The 10,906-nt window shown below is 42.5% G+C and overlaps 1 pseudogene; it reads left to right on the top strand.

The window, feature by feature from the left end:
• Positions 1-4,773: 4,773 nt before the first annotated feature.
• Positions 4,774-4,890, top strand: LOC126459536 (5S ribosomal RNA; annotated as a pseudogene).
• Positions 4,891-10,906: the final 6,016 nt, after the last annotated feature.

Genomic DNA, 10,906 nt, shown 5'->3' with positions numbered 1-10,906 from the left:
TCCTGATTGTGGCGCTCACCTGCACGGCGCCAAACACGCATACGACCATCATTGGCACCAAGGCAGAAGCGACTCTCATCGCTGAAGACGACACGTCTCCATTCGTCCCTCCATTCACGCCTGTCGCGACACCACTGGAGGTGGGCTGCACGATGTTGGGGCGTGAGCGGAAGACGGCCTAACGGTGTGCGGGACCGTAGCCCAGCTTCATGGAGACGGTTGCGAATGGTCCTCGCCGATACCCCAGGAGCAACAGTGTCCCTAATTTGCTGGGAAGTGGCGGTGCGGTCCCCTACGGCACTGCGTAGGATCCTACGGTCTTGGCGTGCATCCGTGCGTCGCTGCAGTCCGGTCCCAGGTCGACGGGCACGTGCACCTTCCGCCGACCACTGGCGACAACATCGATGTACTGTGGAGACCTCACGCCCCACGTGTTGAGCAATTCGGCGGTACGTCCACCCGGCCTCCCGCATGCCCACTATACGCCCTCGCTCAAAGTCCGTCAACTGCACATACGGTTCACGTCCACGCTGTCGCGGCATGCTACCAGTGTTAAAGACTGCGATGGAGCTCCGTATGCCAAGGCAAACTGGCTGACACTGGCGGCGGCGGTGCACAAATGCTGCGCAGCTAGCGCCATTCGACGGCCAACACCGCGGTTCCTGGTGTGTCCGCTGTGCCGTGCGTGTGATCATTGCTTGTACAGCCCTCTCGCAGTGTCCGGAGCAAGTATGGTGGGTCTGACACACCGGTGTCAATGTGTTCTTTTTTCCATTTCCAGGAGTGTACAATAGGGGACTACCATGGCCTCATTCCAGGAGACATTAGTATAATGATCAGGACCATTCTCGTCGTCACATCACAGCTTTCCAGCCAAATACTGGCGATGACATTTTGTTTCAGCACCCAGATTCGAAGTGACTACTTCCGACTCGAGTACCACAGCGCAAGTATGCCGTAAGTCGTCCTCTTCCCGGGACGTGGAAACGCACGTGGACGAGGAGCTGGTGACGTCACAGCTTGGAATTTCACGTTCCACTGCACTGCGGAGCTTGTTATAATCTGTCGTGTTAGATTTTTGCCTCGGGGAGAGGAACGTGGCCAATGAGACGCAACATCGTTTTACGTCACAAGCAAACAGAGGAGCCGCCTTGTTGTATGGCGTTAAACATCGTATTTGATGGTACGAAAAGAAGCTGTTTCAAAGCATCGGAAAAGTAATGATCTCGAAAACGCGAGATTTAGCTACCATTAGTTGTAATAAAATGACAGGAAACCATGTATGGGTAGGTAGAGGTTTCCTATAGTTGATGTTTTCATTTTTATAACTTGTGTGCTACGAAAATATACCGTTTCAATGCTATAGCAGAATGATTTACCAAACGCGTCTTATTGGTACAGTTTGCGTATTAAATAACAAATAATTACATTTGTAGTTACAGGGTTTACACATTGTATGCCATATACGGAAGCCATCTCGGTATGTCCAATCTGTGTCACGAGTTCTTCGCTAACAAAGATGAAGGTAGCAGGTTCGCGCAAGGATTGTTGATACTTTTAAGAATATCGGGAATCCGATACATCAATATTTTTTAAAAAATATCGTTGTCAGCCCTCTACACATCGAAAAAAGGAACCGATATACCGGCAGAAAAATATCGACGTACTAGCCAATAAAAATATCGGCTGCACATTGTAAGAGTACCGCCGGTTTTAGAGCTGTGTATTTAAGTATAAATTTGTTATTAGATATTGTCTACATCAACAAGCTAGCAGCCTGCTTATCTACCTTAGAGCGAGAATTGAGAGGCAAACGATGCACCTTCACGCTTGGCGATAACCACTTTGTTGGCAATGGTAGCTGCATGTAAGTGGCACAATAAAAGACCTCCAATGAGTCTGTCGTTTGGTTTCGTCACATATCGAATTGGTCCGGAATACTTCATGTAGATTTCCCTGTGTTTTCATTTCTGCAAACGCCAGCGACCTAGCAATTGTAGTGTTAAAATTGCTGGGTGAAGTTAAACGTTGCAGTTTCTGTTTGTAGCGCCGATTGCCGATTATGTCAGCATTTTTCCTCACACGGTTCCGCCCACTACAAACACCAGTCTTGTCATTTAGAGTGTTGTTCATAATTCTCAGCAACTGTTTTTGAAGAGTTCCGGTGTGAAGAAATAAGACACTAGTTGCGTAAAAATGGTTTTTTTTTATTTTTATTTTTATTTTTTAACGCAACTGGTGTGCTGTTTCCGACATCGGAAATTTTGTCGTTCCATTCACACCGCCACCCTCCAGTGCAATCGGACTTCTTTTATGCTACCTATACTTTCTTCACACAGTCAAAGAGAAAAATGGACGTGATGAAAGCTCAAAAAGTAGTAAGATTTTTTTCTCATTGTGAAAGTGAAATTATGTTCTACTACAATTCAAAAAGAACAATTTAAAATATTTACCGAAAACTGCAAAAAAAAAAAAAAATATAAAATAAAAATATCTGCATCCTATATTGCCATTTCGATAGCGATATATCGGTGGAAAAAGAGTTGTCGATATATATCGATATTTTTGGAGAAATTATCGAATCTCAGCATTTTACCAACAGCCTACAATTCAAAAAGAACAATTTAAAATATTTACCGAAAACTGCGAAAAAATATAAAATAAAAATATCTGCATCCTATATTGCCATTTCGATAGCGATATATCGGTGGAAAAAGAGTTGCCGATATATATCGATATTTTTGGAGAAATTATCGATATCTCGGCATTTTACCAACAGCCCTAATTCGCGCCATAAGTCTAAGAAAATGCTCATCTTTTGTTTATTATGAGGTTCTGGGTCTTTCTTATTCATTTAATAAGAGTATTATCTCAAACATCGATGTTATTTATTATAAATAAAGTACTTGGTGCTATTCTTGTTGCAAAGGTCAACGCCTGGAATGTTTCCCCAATGCCCAGAATCTTAATATGACTGTCAGCTGCCAGCTGGCGTGGCCGAGCGGTTCTAGGCGCTACAGCCTGGAATCGTGCGACCGCTACGGTTGCAGGTTCGAATCCTGCCTCGGGCATGAATGTGTGTGTGCTGTACTTAGGTTAGTTATGTTTAAGTAGTTCTATGTTCTAGGGGACTGATGATCTCAGAAATTAAGTCACATAGTGCTCAGAGCCATTTGAACCATTTGACTGCCAGTTAGGTCTGAAAGTAAACGCAAATTACATACTGGAAGTTTTAGCTATTATCAAACTTTCTTTGTGAACTCGCTCCTGTTTATATATTGCCAATAAATATCATTTTCAATTCCATTCGAATGAAATTACGAAATGAAATTTGATCTTGAATTTATGTAACCAAGTATGCTATTTCAGAATGTCGGTAGTCAATGCAACATCGACAATATGGATATTAGGCGAGCACAAACTGACGTTAGACGCTATACCTTCACGATATTCAATTTAAAACGGAAAATGGGATGAAAATTTCTACTAGTATGTATGTCTGGTCGTTGTACAACATTATGTAGTGTTCCTCTACCGGCAGTTCACTATTCAAGCCATCGACGAGTCCAGAAACTGCTTCGCGGTTTTCTTCGCTCGTCTTCGACAAGCGCCAGCAGAGTTCACGCAGCTGTTTTACGCACATCCATTTTCGTAAAGAAACTGTGTAGTTTGCTAGCCAAATAAAACCGACAACGGCCGCTGGAGAGCAATGAGAGAGAAAATCACGTTAACCATCTCGTCCCGTGTGCTGAAGCCACTTCTCTATTGATGTCAGATGTCCTGTTCGCGTCAACGTCAGCTGCCTCGTTCCGTGTGAGGACGGCTTTAGAGACCAGAGCTACGACGGGCGATTAAATGTGTGGTTCTGGCTCCCGATGCTATGCAATCTGTCAAGACAGTCCATATCAGTCTACACACTACTGCAGTTTAGTTCAGAAGTTCAAACTTGGAACGTATAACATCGGTGGCTGTCGAATTCAAGCTGAATGTTTTTAATGGGTTTCCACATCTACGCCGGCCGGAGTGGCCGAGCGGTTCTAGCCGCTACAGTCTGGAACCGCGCGACCGCTACGGTCGCAGGTTCGAATCCTTCCTCGGGCATGGATGTGTGTTATGTCCTTAGGTTAGTTAGGTTTAAGTAGTTCTAAGTTCTAGGGGACTGATGACCATAGATGTTAAGTCCCATAGTGCTCAGAGCCATTTTTTGAACTAGAAATTGTTTCTTGAGACTTAGTAAGCAGGTTTTCAGGGTTAGCTTGCGCCTGCCATTTCAATTCTATCAGTGTCTCCGAACACTCTCCAATGGGTGAAACAAACCTTTGACCATTCATACTACCGTTCTCTGTATACGTTCTACATCCTCTGTTAGTCCTATTTGGTAAGGATCAATTGAGCAGTATTGTAGGACAGATCGCACGAGTTTTTGTGAGCAACCTACTTTATCGACTGATTGCATTTCCATAATATTCTACCAATGAACCGTAGTCTGACACCTGCTTTGCCTACAACTGAGCCCAAGTGATCGTTCCATTTTCTATCTTTACAAATTGTTACACCCACATATTTATATGAGCTGCGACTGGATACTACACTTTTCCGTTTTGTGAAGTCCAAATTTTCACATGTCTGAACATTTACAGCAATTTCACAATCTTTGCACCGCCTTCAAATTATATTACGAACTTACTGAATATTTACTTGTCTTTCTTCAGACAGGATTTAATTATAGATACCTGGATCATCTGCGAAATATCTGAGGTTGCTTTTAATATTGGCAACGGCCTTGCCGCAGTGGATACACCGGTTCCCGTCAGATCACCGAAGTTAAGCGCTGTCGGGCGTGGCCGGCACTTGGATGGGTGACCATCCGGCCACCATGCGCTGTTGCCATTTTTCGGGGTGCACTCAGCCTCGTGATGCCAATCGAGGAGCTACTCGACCGAATAGTAGCGGTCCCAGTCAAAGAAAACCATCATAACGACCCGGAGAGCGGTGTGCTCACCACACGCCCCTCCTATCCACATCCGCACCTGCGGGCCTATGGGGTATCGTCTCAGTTGTGCGACTGGATTCCTGATTTTCTGTCAGGAACGTCGCAGTTCGTAGTAATAGACGGCAAATCATCGAGTAAAACTGAAGTGATATCAGGTGTTCCCCAGGAAAGCGTCCTGGGACCTCTGCTGTTCCTGATCTATATAAATGACCTGGGTGACAATCTGAGCAGTTCTCTTAGGTTGTTCGCAGATGATGCTGTAATTTACCGTCTAGTAAGCTCATCCGAAGACCAGTATCAGTTGCAAAGCGATTTAGAAAAGATTGCTGTATGATGTGGCAGGTGGCAGTTGACGCTAAATAACGAAAAGTGTGAGGTGATACACATGAGTTCCGAAAGAAATCCATTGGAATTCGATTACTCGATAAATAGTACAATTCTCAAGGCTGTCAATTCAACTAAGTACCTGGGTGTAAAAATTACGAACAACTTCAGTTGGAAAGACCACATAGATAATATTGTGGGGAAGGCGAGCCAAAGGTTGCGTTTCATTGACAGGACACTTAGAAGATGCAACAAGTCCACTAAAGAGACAGCTTACACTATACTCGTTCGTCCTCTGGTAGAATACTGCTGCGTGGTGTGGGATCCTTACCAGGTGGGATTGATGGAGGGCATCGAAAGGGTGCAAAAAAGGGCAGCTCGTTTTGTATTATCACATAATAGGGGTGAGAGTGTGGCAGATATGATACGCGAGTTGGGATGGAAGTCATTAAAGCAAAGACGTTTTTCGTCGCGGCGAGATCTATTTACGAAATTTCAGTCACCAACTTTCTCTTCCGAATGAGAAAATATTTTGTTGAGCCCAACCTACATAGGTAGGAATGATTATCAAAATAAAATAAGAGAAATCAGAGCTCGAACAGAAAGGTTTAGGTGTTCGTTTTTTCCCGCGCGCTGTTCGGGAGTGGAATGGTAGGGAGATAGTATGATTGTGGTTCGATGAACCCTCTGCCAAGCACTTAAATGTGAATTGCAGAGTAATCATGTAGATGTAGATGCAGATTAGGATGACACGGCGGTCGGATGGTTCCGATGGGCCACTTGCGGTCTGAAGATGGAGTCTTGCTGCTGCTTTTAATATTGTCTACTAAATCATTACGTACTACACTAACATGAAATAATGTGTTTCGCTGTTATGATGCTAGTGGTTTATTTTTGTTCTAGACACATGAAAACACTCTTTCAAACAAATGTGTTGATTTATTTCGTTTTTAATTTCGTGGACAGCTAAGAACTGACTACGTTAAACGATATCGCATTGCTGCGAGGAACCTAGAAGTTCATTTCAACCTGTTGCCAAGAAATCAGTAATATTTACATTGCGTGTGAGGTCTCGAGCTAATTGTTCAAGGCAGTTATCTGAAACTGCTTTCAGAACTTTTCGCAAGGGAGTTTGTTACAAGCGGCGGTAGCGGGAGAATATTTGTTACAGTCGATTTCGATACGTTACCGTTACTTGACGCAATATAAATAGTCGTAATTTAGTTCATTTGTGGATATATACAGCAGGAAATAAATAAAATTCGAATTCATTTAAATGCCTCTTTATACCACGTGGTTATAATTAAAGTGCAACTACTCACAGAGACCCAGCGTGGGCTGTAGTTATTGCACGGTAGCGAAACTTGGTAGATAGTCTAATGCGTTAACGCGGAACCGATTTACACTGGTAAAAATTCGTTCCAATTTTGACCATCAGATGCAGATCTGGCGCTCTCAATGCAAGAAGGACGTACAGAAATGTTTCCATATGCAATGAATCAGGGGCGGGATGTGGGCATAAAATGTCAGATAAGCAAGAAAAGTACAGGGTGATTCAAAAAGAATACCACAACTTTAGGAATTTAAAACTCTGCAACGACAAAAGGCAGAGCTAAGCACTATCTGTCGGCGAATTAAGGGAGCTATAAAGTTTCATTTAGTTGTACATTTGTTCGCTTGAGGCGCTGTTGACTAGGCGTCAGCGTCAGTTGATGCTAAGATGGCGACCGCTCAACAGAAAGCTTTTTGTGTTATTGAGTACGGCAGAAGTGAATCGACGACAGTTGTTCAGCGTGCATTTCGAACGAAGTATGGTGTTAAACCTCCTGATAGGTGGTGTATTAAACGTTGGTATAAACAGTTTACAGAGAATGGGTGTTTGTGCAAAGGGAAAAGTTCTGGACGGCCGAGAACGAGTGATGAAAATGTAGCACGCATCCAGCAAGCATTTGTTCGCAGCCCTCAGCTCGAACAAGAAGCACAACAATTCATATTTCAGCAGGATGGAGCGCCACCACATTGGCACTTATCTGTCCGTAACTACCTGAACGTCAACTACCCGAGGCGATGGATCGGCCGCCAGGCAGCCCGTGACAGAGCACTTCATCACTGGCCTCCAAGAAGCCCTGATCTTACCCCCTGCGATTTTTTCTTATGGGGGTATGTTAAGGATATGGTGTTTCGGCCACCTCTCCCAGCAACCATTGATGATTTGAAACGAGAAATAACAGCAGCTATCCAAACTGTTACGCCTGATATGCTACAGAGAGTGTGGAACGAGTTGGAGTATCGGGTTGATATTGCTCGAGTGTCTGGAGGGGGCCATATTGAACATCTCTGAACTTGTTTTTGAGTGAAAAAAACCTTTTTAAATACTCTTTGTAATGATGTATAACAGAAGGTTATATTATGTTTCTTTCATTAAATACACATTTTTAAAGTTGTGGTATTCTTTTTGAATCACCCTGTATAATGTTGATGTTATTATTAACAGTCGCGTACACAATACGTCCAGTGTGAACACCGGAGAGGTGAACAAGATGCTGTACAGCGCCAGCTTAGCACCTTGTGGCCAAAATTGGAACCAATTTTTGCCCACCGTAAATCGTTCTGCAATACGCATTAGAATATCTACCAAGTTTCGCTGGCATTCGGTAATTCAGCCCAACTGGACCTCTGTGAGTAGATACGCTTTAATTATAAGTGGGAAAATTGCAACCAGCACACAAATATGTGACGAATGTCCCAATTGACGATCGTGTATCAAGTAAGGATTTGGATTTTGTTGCTGATGCAATCGATGGCGCACTTTGGAAGTACGCACCATTCGATCAATCCACTTCAGATACTTTGTCCCGGCGGGGTCCAAACATTGGGCTTACACTGGCAGCGAGAACTACTTTAAATGTTTCATTTATTCTCAATCACACAAACTGACGTTTCCAAGAAAAAACTGCGGTATTATCTGACGCTACTCGTATGTACCCCCTAGGCTCAACAAGTCTTGCCATACTCCGATGATTTCGACCGCTGTAGTTCGCAGTTTATTGTGGCGTAAGCAGATAGGATTATGAAAGGCATCCAGAAATCCTTAGATGAAAACTGGTAGTATAAAGAACACTGGTCTCTTCCTTTCTCATTTTTCGATCGGAGTTCGTGCTATTCTCCCTAACGTACCCGTCGTCGACGGAATTAACCTATGATTTTTCGACACGAAACGTGTCTGTGGGAGGTCCAGAGTTGGACATTCGAACTTGACTCTTCTGGCAGACATTCCGGTATTTCATTCCGTAAATCTTCAAGAGTTGATAAGTGCCTTCGAGGATGTTCCATATCTTCCTTGTACGTCAGTCACTGGTCTTGTATCCTTTACTTAACCTTTAGGACAAAGCTGTACTGTGTGTTACGCCTTTCTCGTGCTACACTTCTTACACGTACTGTATTACAGTCCCTAATTCGGAAGATGATTTTAAACGTTAAACTGTACGAAAGGGGAGAAATATGAGAAATTTGCTTCCAGAAAAGTCTGATGACACTAACTGATATCATCGGAAGTTCCAGACGTTTTGAATGCCTTGCAGCATAATGTTACAGTAAGCTGAAGTTACTATGGGGGCCCATGACGTCGTCGCTATCGTATTTCCTTGTCTTTTACAGACATACATGGATATTTTCTCAAGTTACTTTTCTTATTTTTGATATTTCTTTTGAGTTCGAAATCAAAATTTTCATTTCTTTCCAAAGCTTTCGAAATATTTACAAGAACTTGCTAATAAGAGTCATTATACCTTTCTTGATCTATTAGCAACTACGAAGGAACAATGCTCACGCTTGATAATAAATCAGTGCGGGGAGCAGATAAGCAATAGTTTGGACAGGATTGTGGAACATCATAACTGTGTGAATTTGAAGTAATGTTACGAAACTTATTACATTTTATTGATTATAAAGAAGTTATTTTGCAACTAATTGGTAATGTATCTCTGTGGAAGATGTACTACAGATTTTGATGCAACATTCGACGTAAAATATTCACCGTGGCATACCGTGTCTGTATCATATACAGAAACCATTGAACAATATATGCCCAGGTCGTAGCGATTAAGAGTTTACTTAAAATCTTACGGGATAACCACAAAAGGAAAGACTGCCGAACAGCAAAACATTGACAACGTACAGCAGTCATTTTCAATGTTGGCGTCCCTGATTTCCCGTTGTAAATCAGCTGATTGTATAAAATGTTGCGACAGATGACAAATAATTTCGACGCTGACATTTAAACGAATTAATACAAAACAAAGCTATACTACACTATACAAATGCCTATAAACCGCTAAAACACTGAGGGATTGCTTTAAAATGATGAGATCATTATTGGGAGTAGAAATGGTAAATCTGTTTCAAGAAGGTCGCGAACAAAGAAAGATGTTTTTAATTTCGTTAAAAAAAAAATAAAAAATAAAAATGAAGGACCAAATAGTTACTGTAAAGATCACTGCAGTAACTCTTAATGTAATACTGCACATATGAAAAATGAAGTAGAAAATTGTTTACTTATGTGGTGCCTCTGAGGTTAGAACTGTATCGCCTTCTACATTCTACGACTCATGCATCTTGTTTATACAGCTGTTAGTATTGTAGATAATGATACTACCAGGAAAATGAAGATCTCAAGAAGAAATCACTTGTGCTCTCTCCCGCCAATATCGACGCAGTGACAGTATTCACGCATCTTCACGCCCACGCCTTGGCAAGGCATGGCTAGCTGTGGAATGCGTAAGATCACGTGACCTCGCTTCTTCTAGTTCGGTAGGCGACCGAAGGGTGGCAGCACCGATCGGATGCACTGGGTACGTCCCGACGTTCGAGACAGCGTGCTGCTAAACCGCGCTTTCGAAAATTCAGAAATAAAATTTGTCGTGTTCAAGAAATCGGCAACAGGAGGGGTATCTGTTAGCATTTGCGTTCATTAAGAGTGCTCATTGAGAAACATGTACATGTGTCTGTTGCAAATTATTACAGTATAACTGCGTTATTTATTTTATTGCACAGGGAGAATAATAGCTGCAGCAGTTGTTTGTATCTCTTTCTGTTGGTTGTTACTACTTCAACCTTACATTTACTCTTTCTTGGTTAGAGGTACGCTGCGGCCAAAAAATCATTCATAAACTTCTCACTTAGTCGAGTTCCTGTGCACCTGAAGAATGTAATTTTACACTACAAGAAAATGCAACTAGCCACAAGTTTTTTGAAATGATTTTATTGTGCCGTTACTAGTTTCTGGCCTGAGCCCATCTGATGATAGGTCTTGGCCGAACCTAGTAATGGTACAATAAAATCATTTCAAAAAAACTTGTGCCTGGTTGCAGTATTCCTACAGTGTAATTTACGAAAACAACTACGGTGTTCTCCAACCAAAATGGATAAAATAACTTGAGGAATGTACTTATCTTCGAGTGCCTGCCAGCCCTGAAGTTTGCAATAAGTTTTTGTATAATGACCAACCAAGGTTCGAGTGCGGTATTAGGAAACTCAAAGCTGAAGCCTCGTTGATAGCTAACACCTGCACATAATCAAAACGAGCATTAG

The sequence above is a fragment of the Schistocerca serialis genome, chromosome 2, assembly GCF_023864345.2.
Source record: "Schistocerca serialis cubense isolate TAMUIC-IGC-003099 chromosome 2, iqSchSeri2.2, whole genome shotgun sequence".
NCBI lineage: Eukaryota > Metazoa > Arthropoda > Insecta > Orthoptera > Acrididae > Schistocerca > Schistocerca serialis.
This window is presented reverse-complemented; position numbering and strand designations above follow the sequence as displayed.